This window comes from Microcebus murinus, chromosome 1 (assembly GCF_040939455.1).
Source record: "Microcebus murinus isolate Inina chromosome 1, M.murinus_Inina_mat1.0, whole genome shotgun sequence".
Classification (NCBI taxonomy): Eukaryota; Metazoa; Chordata; class Mammalia; order Primates; family Cheirogaleidae; genus Microcebus; species Microcebus murinus.
The window spans coordinates 25,544,163-25,552,290 of record NC_134104.1 but is presented as its reverse complement, the minus strand read 5'-3'; positions in this window follow the sequence as shown (position 1 = coordinate 25,552,290).

Below are 8,128 nucleotides of genomic sequence, written 5' to 3'. Positions count from 1 at the left end.
CCTAAAAAGTTGGCCTTTGGTGGTCAAATATGTATTACCATCTCTTGGTTCATGACAGCAATGTGCTTTATACATGCAGTTTGGTCTCTCATGGAATTTTATACAAATCGAACTATATAAAATGTGGCTTCTTTCACTCGGCATAGTGATTAAGGTCCATCCATTATGTTGAGGGTATCAGCAGCTTATATAACAATTTACTTTTTGATGAAACATTTGGATTGTATCCAGTTTTGGGCTATTTTAAGTAAAGCTGCAATGTAAATTCTTTTACGAGCCTTTGTGTGTTCATACATTTTAATTTCTCTTGATAAATACTTGGAATTGCTAAGCCGTAGAGCAAGTGCATGTTTAACTTTATAAGAAACTGTCAAACTGTTTTCCAACATGACTATACAATTTTACATTTGCTCCAGCAATGTATGAGAATTTCAATTGCTCTGCCTTCTCACCCACATATAGTATTGTCAGTCTTTAATTTCTAGTGGGTGGTTAATGATGTTTAATTGCGGTTTCATTTCCATTTCCCTGGTGACTAAAAACGTTGATCGTCTTCACATTTGGTTTTTGGCCATTCAAATACCATTTTTGGCGAGCTATCTGCTCTTATCTTTTGCCCATTTTCAAATTGGGTTGTTTGTCTTATTCAGTTCTAATACTCCTTTATATACTCTACGTACATGACTTTCACCGGGTACAAGTTTGAATAAATATTTTCTCCCAGTTGTGGCTTGCCTTTTCATTTTCTCAGCAGGGTCTTGAGAATAGCAACTGCTTTCTCTCTCATTCTCTCTCTCTCCTCTTTTTTTTTTTTTTAATGAAATTCAATTTATCGAATTTTCTTTCATGTTCTATGCTTTTAGCTAAGAAACCATTGTTAACCCAAGCCCAAAAAGTTTGGTTGTTTTAGAGCTTTCCTATGTTTATATGGGAGGTAACGGTCCCACTGCTGTGTAGGGGTGGAGAACCTGTGGCCTCAAGGCCACATGTGGCCCTTCAGATCCCAACTGTGGCCCCTCGACCGAATCCAAACTCACGGAACAATTCCCTATATTAAAAGGATTTGTTCTGTAAAATTTGGATTCAGTCAAAAGGCTGCACTCAAAGATCTAGAAGGCCACATGTGGCCTCAAGGCCATTGGTTCCCCACCTCAACTTGACCATATGTTGGTGGGTCTATTTATGTTCTGTTCATTGTGTCTCATCGATTATATGTTTGTCCTCACATCAATATTTTCATGACAATATTGATTAATGCATAACCTGAAATTAGATACTATAAATCCTCCAATTCGATTCCTCTTTTATTAAATTGTCTTGATATGTTAATTCCTTTGCATTTCTGTTTAAAGTTTAGAATCACTGTGTCAATTACAACAACAAAGCGTTGTGGAAATTTAACCGTGGTTAATTTAAATTATAGATCAGTTTAGAGAAAATTGACATCTTAAAAATTTTAATTCTTCTTATCCACAAATATGGTATAGTCCTCCATTTTTTGGTCCTCTTTAACATCTCTTAGCAATATTTTGTGGTTTTCAGTGGATGTCTTGCATATTTTATGTGTCTTACACATATTTTACAAAATATATCCCTAAGCATTTCATAATTTAGTACTATAATTAATGGTATTGTTTAATTTTAATTTCTTATTTATTTTTAGTGTATAGAGGTACAATTAACTTTTGTGTAATGACCTTATATTTTTCAACCTTGTTAAACTTACTTATTTACTTCCAATAAAAAGTTTGCTATAATTATTATCTTCCTTTCTATGTATGTGATGTGCCTTTTTCCTGGTTATTTTTTAAAAAATGTATTTAATCATTGGTTTTCAGTAATTTGATTATTGTGCCATGGAGTAGTTTTGTTTCTATTTACTCAGCTTAGTTGCTCTTTTTAAATGTGATAATTTGTTTAAATTTGAAATATTTTGATATCCTTTTTAAAATTATTTTATTTTTAATTATTGTGGGTACATAATAGTTGCATCTATTTTTAAAGGTATTCTTTCTTCAACTATCTGCCCTGCTTTCCAATGATGCCAATTTCACTTTTGGACAACTTGATATTGTCTCACAGGTTCCTGATGAGCCATTCTTTCTTTTTCTTCTTTCTTTTCTCTTTCTGTGCTTTATTTTGGATAGTTTGTATTTGTATGCCATCAAGTCCACTGATGTTTTTTTTCCCCCGCAGTGTCTAATTAGCAATTTATTTTTCCTTGCTATGTGTCATATAATCTTGCTCTTTGGCATGCCTGCTATTTTTTTTCTTAGATGTAAGACTTTTGTGAAATATGTGGTTTTAAATGGTGATTTTTCTCTTTTAATAGTTTTGAACTAATTTCTGGCATAAGTTAAGTTACTTGGAATAAGTTGGATCTTTTCGAGGTATAGTCTTCCAGTTTTTTACTGAAGTTTTAAAATAGTCTTCTAAGGCCATCACATAGGCATAACTCTTCTGAGGACTCTACCTAATGCTGCATGTACAGCAAAGTTTAACAGTTCTGGCTGTGGGTAACACAAATTCTTCATAGCCCTAAGTGACCTCCAGGGAATTTTCAAATATTGCTTTCCAGTTTTTTCCCCCAGGCTTCATGAAATTTTATTCTATGCATTCCAGATTTCTAATCAATACCTCCAAGACTCGTGTGTGTGTGTGTGTGTGTGTGTGTAAAACTCCCTCCTTTGAGACACTCTGACCCACAACATTTAGCCAAATTTCTAACTGAACTCTCATTTCTGTTTCTTCAACTCAGCTAGATTGGTAGACCCTGTTTAAAATCCCCCTTGGTGGACTATGATCTGTAAACTGCCCTCTGAGTATAAACTGGTGGTTAGGATTCACCTAATTATTTTGCTAATCTCAGAGATCACATTTTGTACTGCCTATGGTCCAATGTGTGAATTTGTTTGCTTTATATATTTTGTCCAATTTTATAAATATTTTTGGCAGAAAGATAATTTTCATAGCTGTTAATATTTCACGGATAGTAGTGAGACTTTGGGTAAGTTTTGATTAAACAATATTGGACTGTTTGAAGCAAAATCAGCAAGGTAAAGAGGCTGGATAAATGGGTTCTGCATGAATTAAATGAGCATCAGAAGAGAAGTCATCTTGACGCTTGCCTTTCTTTGCTGTGATGACATAAAGGTGAACCATTTCTATAAAACATCTAGAGGAAGGAGCATGGTTCTAAGGCATAAAACTGAGTAGAGAATTGAAACAGGAAATTCTGGAAAACCATAGGATAAAAATAAAAGGCACTTATGGATGAAAGCAGAAAAGACAAATTTCGCTTACTGCCAAATTTTTCATTTAAGAATACTCTATTCCATTCTATTCCATGTTTATTTTCATGGATAAATCTATGGACCAGGGGTTCTCAGACTTTTTAAACAGGGGGCCAGTTCACTGTTCCTCAGACCATTGGCGGGCTGGGCTATAGTTTAAAAAAAAACTATGAACAAATTCCTATGCACACTGCACATATCTTATGTTGAAGTAAAAAAACAAATGGGCAAAAACACCCGCATGTGGCCTGTGGGCTGTAGTTTGAGGATGCCTGCTATGGACCATTCAACAAAGTTCCATAAAAAATCATTACTTTGAAATGCTTTTTTCCAACTTCTGAACTGCTGCAGGACAGGGGGTCTAGGTTTGGCTTTAAGAAAATATCAGATTGAGTTAGTTTCTTCTCCTCCACCCTTCTCCTGCTGCTCCCTTTTGAACTATTTTTTCATCTATTTAATAGTTTGGTGCCTCTGTCCTTGCCGTCTCTTGCTCCTTGCATTAAAGATGTATGTTAAGCTGCCAAGGTTCTATTACCATATTTAAATCTATTTCTTCTCTAAGAACACCTTACATTTATATCATACTTTTGCAAAGGGCTCTCAGATACATACTTCATAAAAGCAACCTCTGAGTTAGATATTATTTTCACAGCTTCAAAAACCACCTATAATAGTGAGAATTCCCCAGACCAGTATATGTATTAAGGTTTCTCTCCTAAACTTAAGACTCATACATCCAACTATTTTCTAGACTCTTCTACTTAGACAAACCCAGCATATTCCAAAGTGAATTCACCAATTTTCTTCACCAAATGCATTGTTGAAGTCAATTGCCTTTGATATTCAAGACTAGAAGGGAGCGTAGGAAGGGCAAGAATTTGCTGAATTTCATTATATGTATTTTAATATCTTTTAAAAATGCATTAAGTGATTAATTTTGTAAAATTTGAAAAACCACTATAATGCAAAAAGGAAAAAGTTATTATACTGTATCCTAAAAAACAAGCACATTCCAAATGGAACAAGAGCCCTGGCCCAATGGGGGGGAGGGAGGAGAGAGAGAGAAAGAGTGTGTTCGTGTGTGTGTATTGGTTGTTAAGTATGAAATGTCTGATTTCCTTAAGTTCTAAGTTTGACAGTTGATATCTCTGACATTTCACTCTGACACTTCTTGTTCTATTTTTATTGTGAAAGTGCATCCTCATTCTTTCAAATGCATGCTTTGGCTTGTGATTATCTTTCACATTTTTTAGAGCAATTTTTATGAAACCATGGATAAGTCAAAAATTCGTGTTATTTTCAAATATGTGTTCTGTCGTGGAACAAAGGCAACACAGACAGCTCAAAGTATCAGTGAAGTGTTTGGGCAGGATGTGGCTAATGAATGCACAGCATGTCGATGGTTTCATTCTGCTGAGTTTAATCTTGAAAATGAGCCACAAGGGCAACCTGAGATCAAGGTGGATAATGATGAGCTGAAAGCTGTAGTGGAAGCGAATCCATCTCAACCTACATGTGAATTAGCAGCAAGGTTTAATGTTACTAGTCCAACAATATTGGACCATTTGAAACAAATCAGCAAAGTAAAGAAGCTGGATAGGTGGATATCACATGCTTTATATATTTTGTCCAATTTTACAAATGCTTTTGGTAGAAAGATAATTTTTATAGCAGTTAATGTTTCACAGATAGTAGTGAGACTTCAGGTAAGTTTTGATTGAACAATATTGGACCATTTGAAACAAATGAGCACGGTTAAGAAGCTGGATACATGAATTAAACAAGTGTCAGGAGAGAAGTCATCTTGAAGCTTGCCTTTTTTTGCCATCATGGCATAAAAGTGAACCATTTCTACATTGTATTATTACATGTGATGAAAATTGTATTCTTTTTGACAATCGCAACCATTTGACTCAATGGTTGGGTAAGGATGAAGTACTGAAACACAGTCCAAAATGGAATATTCATCAAATAAAAAAAATTTAAAAAAAGCTAATGGTGTCTGTTTGGTGGTCCAGCGCTAGTATTATCCACTACAACTTCCTGAAACCTGATCAGTCGATTACAGTAGATGTTTACTGGACAAAATGATGAGGATGCTTGTGATTAAGCAACTGAGATTGGTCAATAGAGATGGGCCAATCCTCTTGCAAGACAATGCTCAACCACATGTCGCACAAACAATGCTGCTGAAACTACAGAGGCTGGACTTGGAAACTCTCTCTCATCCATCTTATTCTCTAGACCTTGCAGACTACCACTTCTTCCAGGCTTTGGACCATTTCTTGCAAGTAAAAACATTCAATTCTCCGCAAGCTGTGCAAAGTGCCTTTCATGATTTCATCACCACTCACTCTCCATGCTTCTTCACTGTTGGCATAAACAAGCTACTATTAAGATGGGAAGATTGTGCGATAGTTTAGGCACATACTTTGATTAATTGTACTGCTACTTGTTTGAGATATAATAAACTAATATTTTGATTCAAAATTGGACATATCATATTTAATGACCTAATACAAAGACCTCCAAAGTCTTGAACCCCAGCGGTGGGCTTCAAGCACAGAAGGAAAGAATATTTCCTCTTTTGCTTCAAGTGTATTCTTTCTCCTTCTATAATAGTCTAGGATAAAATAAATGCTCTCTGTTTTTTATTTAAATGTATTTATTAAACTAAATTCTATGGAAAAAAACACCAATGTCTCCTTTTATATGGTCTAGTAATGAGCTGACAAAAAGAAAAGTTTCTAAATACTGAGATCATAAATTATATCATATGATTCCTTTTGAATCATGGGCATTGATAAAAACAATATTAGAAGCATTCAGGTATTAGATTTTCAAAAATTATTTAAAAAATGATTATCTTTTAAAATATAGTCATGGCTTTGTACTAACTGAAGAATTAATTGTCAAAGTGAAGAACTGAAATGTTTGCACCAGGGAGTCAGGAGAATACATGAGAAGCAAGGTGCTTTTTATGTCATTTTGATTTGTGAACCATATGATGTACTACAGATTTGAAATAAACTGAAAGGCTTGTGATGGTGGCATTATCATTCTCAAAAAACAGAAGCTAAAAATGAATGTTAAGTGTTCACTCAGTGGCCAAATCTATGTGACCCGGACAGAGTCTATTTTAATGACAATTGAGAGTATTGTAAAATTGCATAGATTTCATGAAACAAAGATAATTTATTGCAGAACAGGAAATACTCCAGATGTGGAGTCTGAAGGAAATATTTGAAAAAGGAAGACATAACAGGAGGAAGCAGATGATATTGATGGATGTTTTAGAAAGGGCTGTCATATCATCTTCTCATTTGGTTTCTAAAGATGCTGTTAAACTAATTCTGACGAGTGATTCTACTTCCGCACTATCTGTAGATCAATAAAGATTCTCTGGAACAAAACGTTTCTTTCTTTTTTATTTTACACTAAGTACAATGTCTTTTGCCATTTTTAAGGGAAAAATTAAAATTGCAAATTCAACTTCGTAGTGAAAGATTTGCAATGCAATTATTTTTCTGCTCTTAATATTATTAAACAATTAGGATTTTTTGCTCTATTTTTAGCCTGATGTTTTAATATATGTGAAATGACAGATGTTTAAAATATTGTTCAACTGACTTTCATGATATGCTTGCTTGTAGACGTAATCATAGATTGTTTGGAACAAATATTATTCATAAACTTTTTGACTAGTTTTCATAAATTCATATTATTCATATTAAATGCCACAATATAATCTTTATTTTTTACTATTGCATTTCCCAGAATCTAGGCTATGTAGTCATAGAAACATTATTAAACTATAATGGGGCCAATCCTAGACATCCAAATAAAATATTTTAATACATTGTAGCATCCTCTCCAAATATACTACAGGCGAATTAAGATTTTTAAAGGCTATCGGAGAATATCAAGTTTGAAATTATTCATTTTTCAAATAAAGATATTTGTTTACCTTTTTTTTCAATTTTAGAACATTTTTATTATCCATAAAAGAAGTCCCATACAGATTAATAGTCAGGCTTCATTTTTCCTCACCCCTCCTAGCCTTAAGCAATCACTAATCCATTTTCTGTCTTTATGGATTTGCATATTCTGAACATTTCCTATAAATGGCATGATGTACTGTAATGTGTGGTCTTTTGCATTGGGTTTTTTCACTTAGCATAATGTTTTCAAGGTTCATCCCTCTTGTAGCATATATAGGTCCTTTATTCCTCTTGTACATATATAGGTCCTTTATTCCTTTGTATTACTGAATAATATTCTATTATATGCTGTGTTTGTTAATGGGCATTTGGTTTGTTTTCCCTTTTGAGTTCTTATGAATAATACTGATACAAACATTCATGTACAAGTTGTTTTGTTTTGTTTTGTTTTTTATTTCAGCATATTTCAGGTGTACAAATGTTTAGGTTACATATATTACCTTTGTCCCACCTGAGTCAGAACTTCAAACCTGTCCATTGCCCAGATAGTGTGCACCACACCCATTAGGTGTGAATATACCCATCCCCCCTCTCCCCTCCCACCCGCCCTACACCCAGTGAATGTTACTACTATATGTGCACATAAGTGTTTATCAGTTAATACCAATTTGCTGGTGAGTACATGTGGTGCTTGTTTTTCCATTCTTGTGATACTTAGTAGAATGGGCTCCAGCTCTATCCAGGATAATAGAAGAGGTGCTAGATCACCATTGTTTTTGTGGATGAGTAGTACTTTTGTGTGGACATATGTTTTGATTTCTCTTGAGTATATATGTAGGAGTCAAATTGCTGGGTACTATACAGTTTTTGCCTTTTACGGTGGCTTCTAGAAAA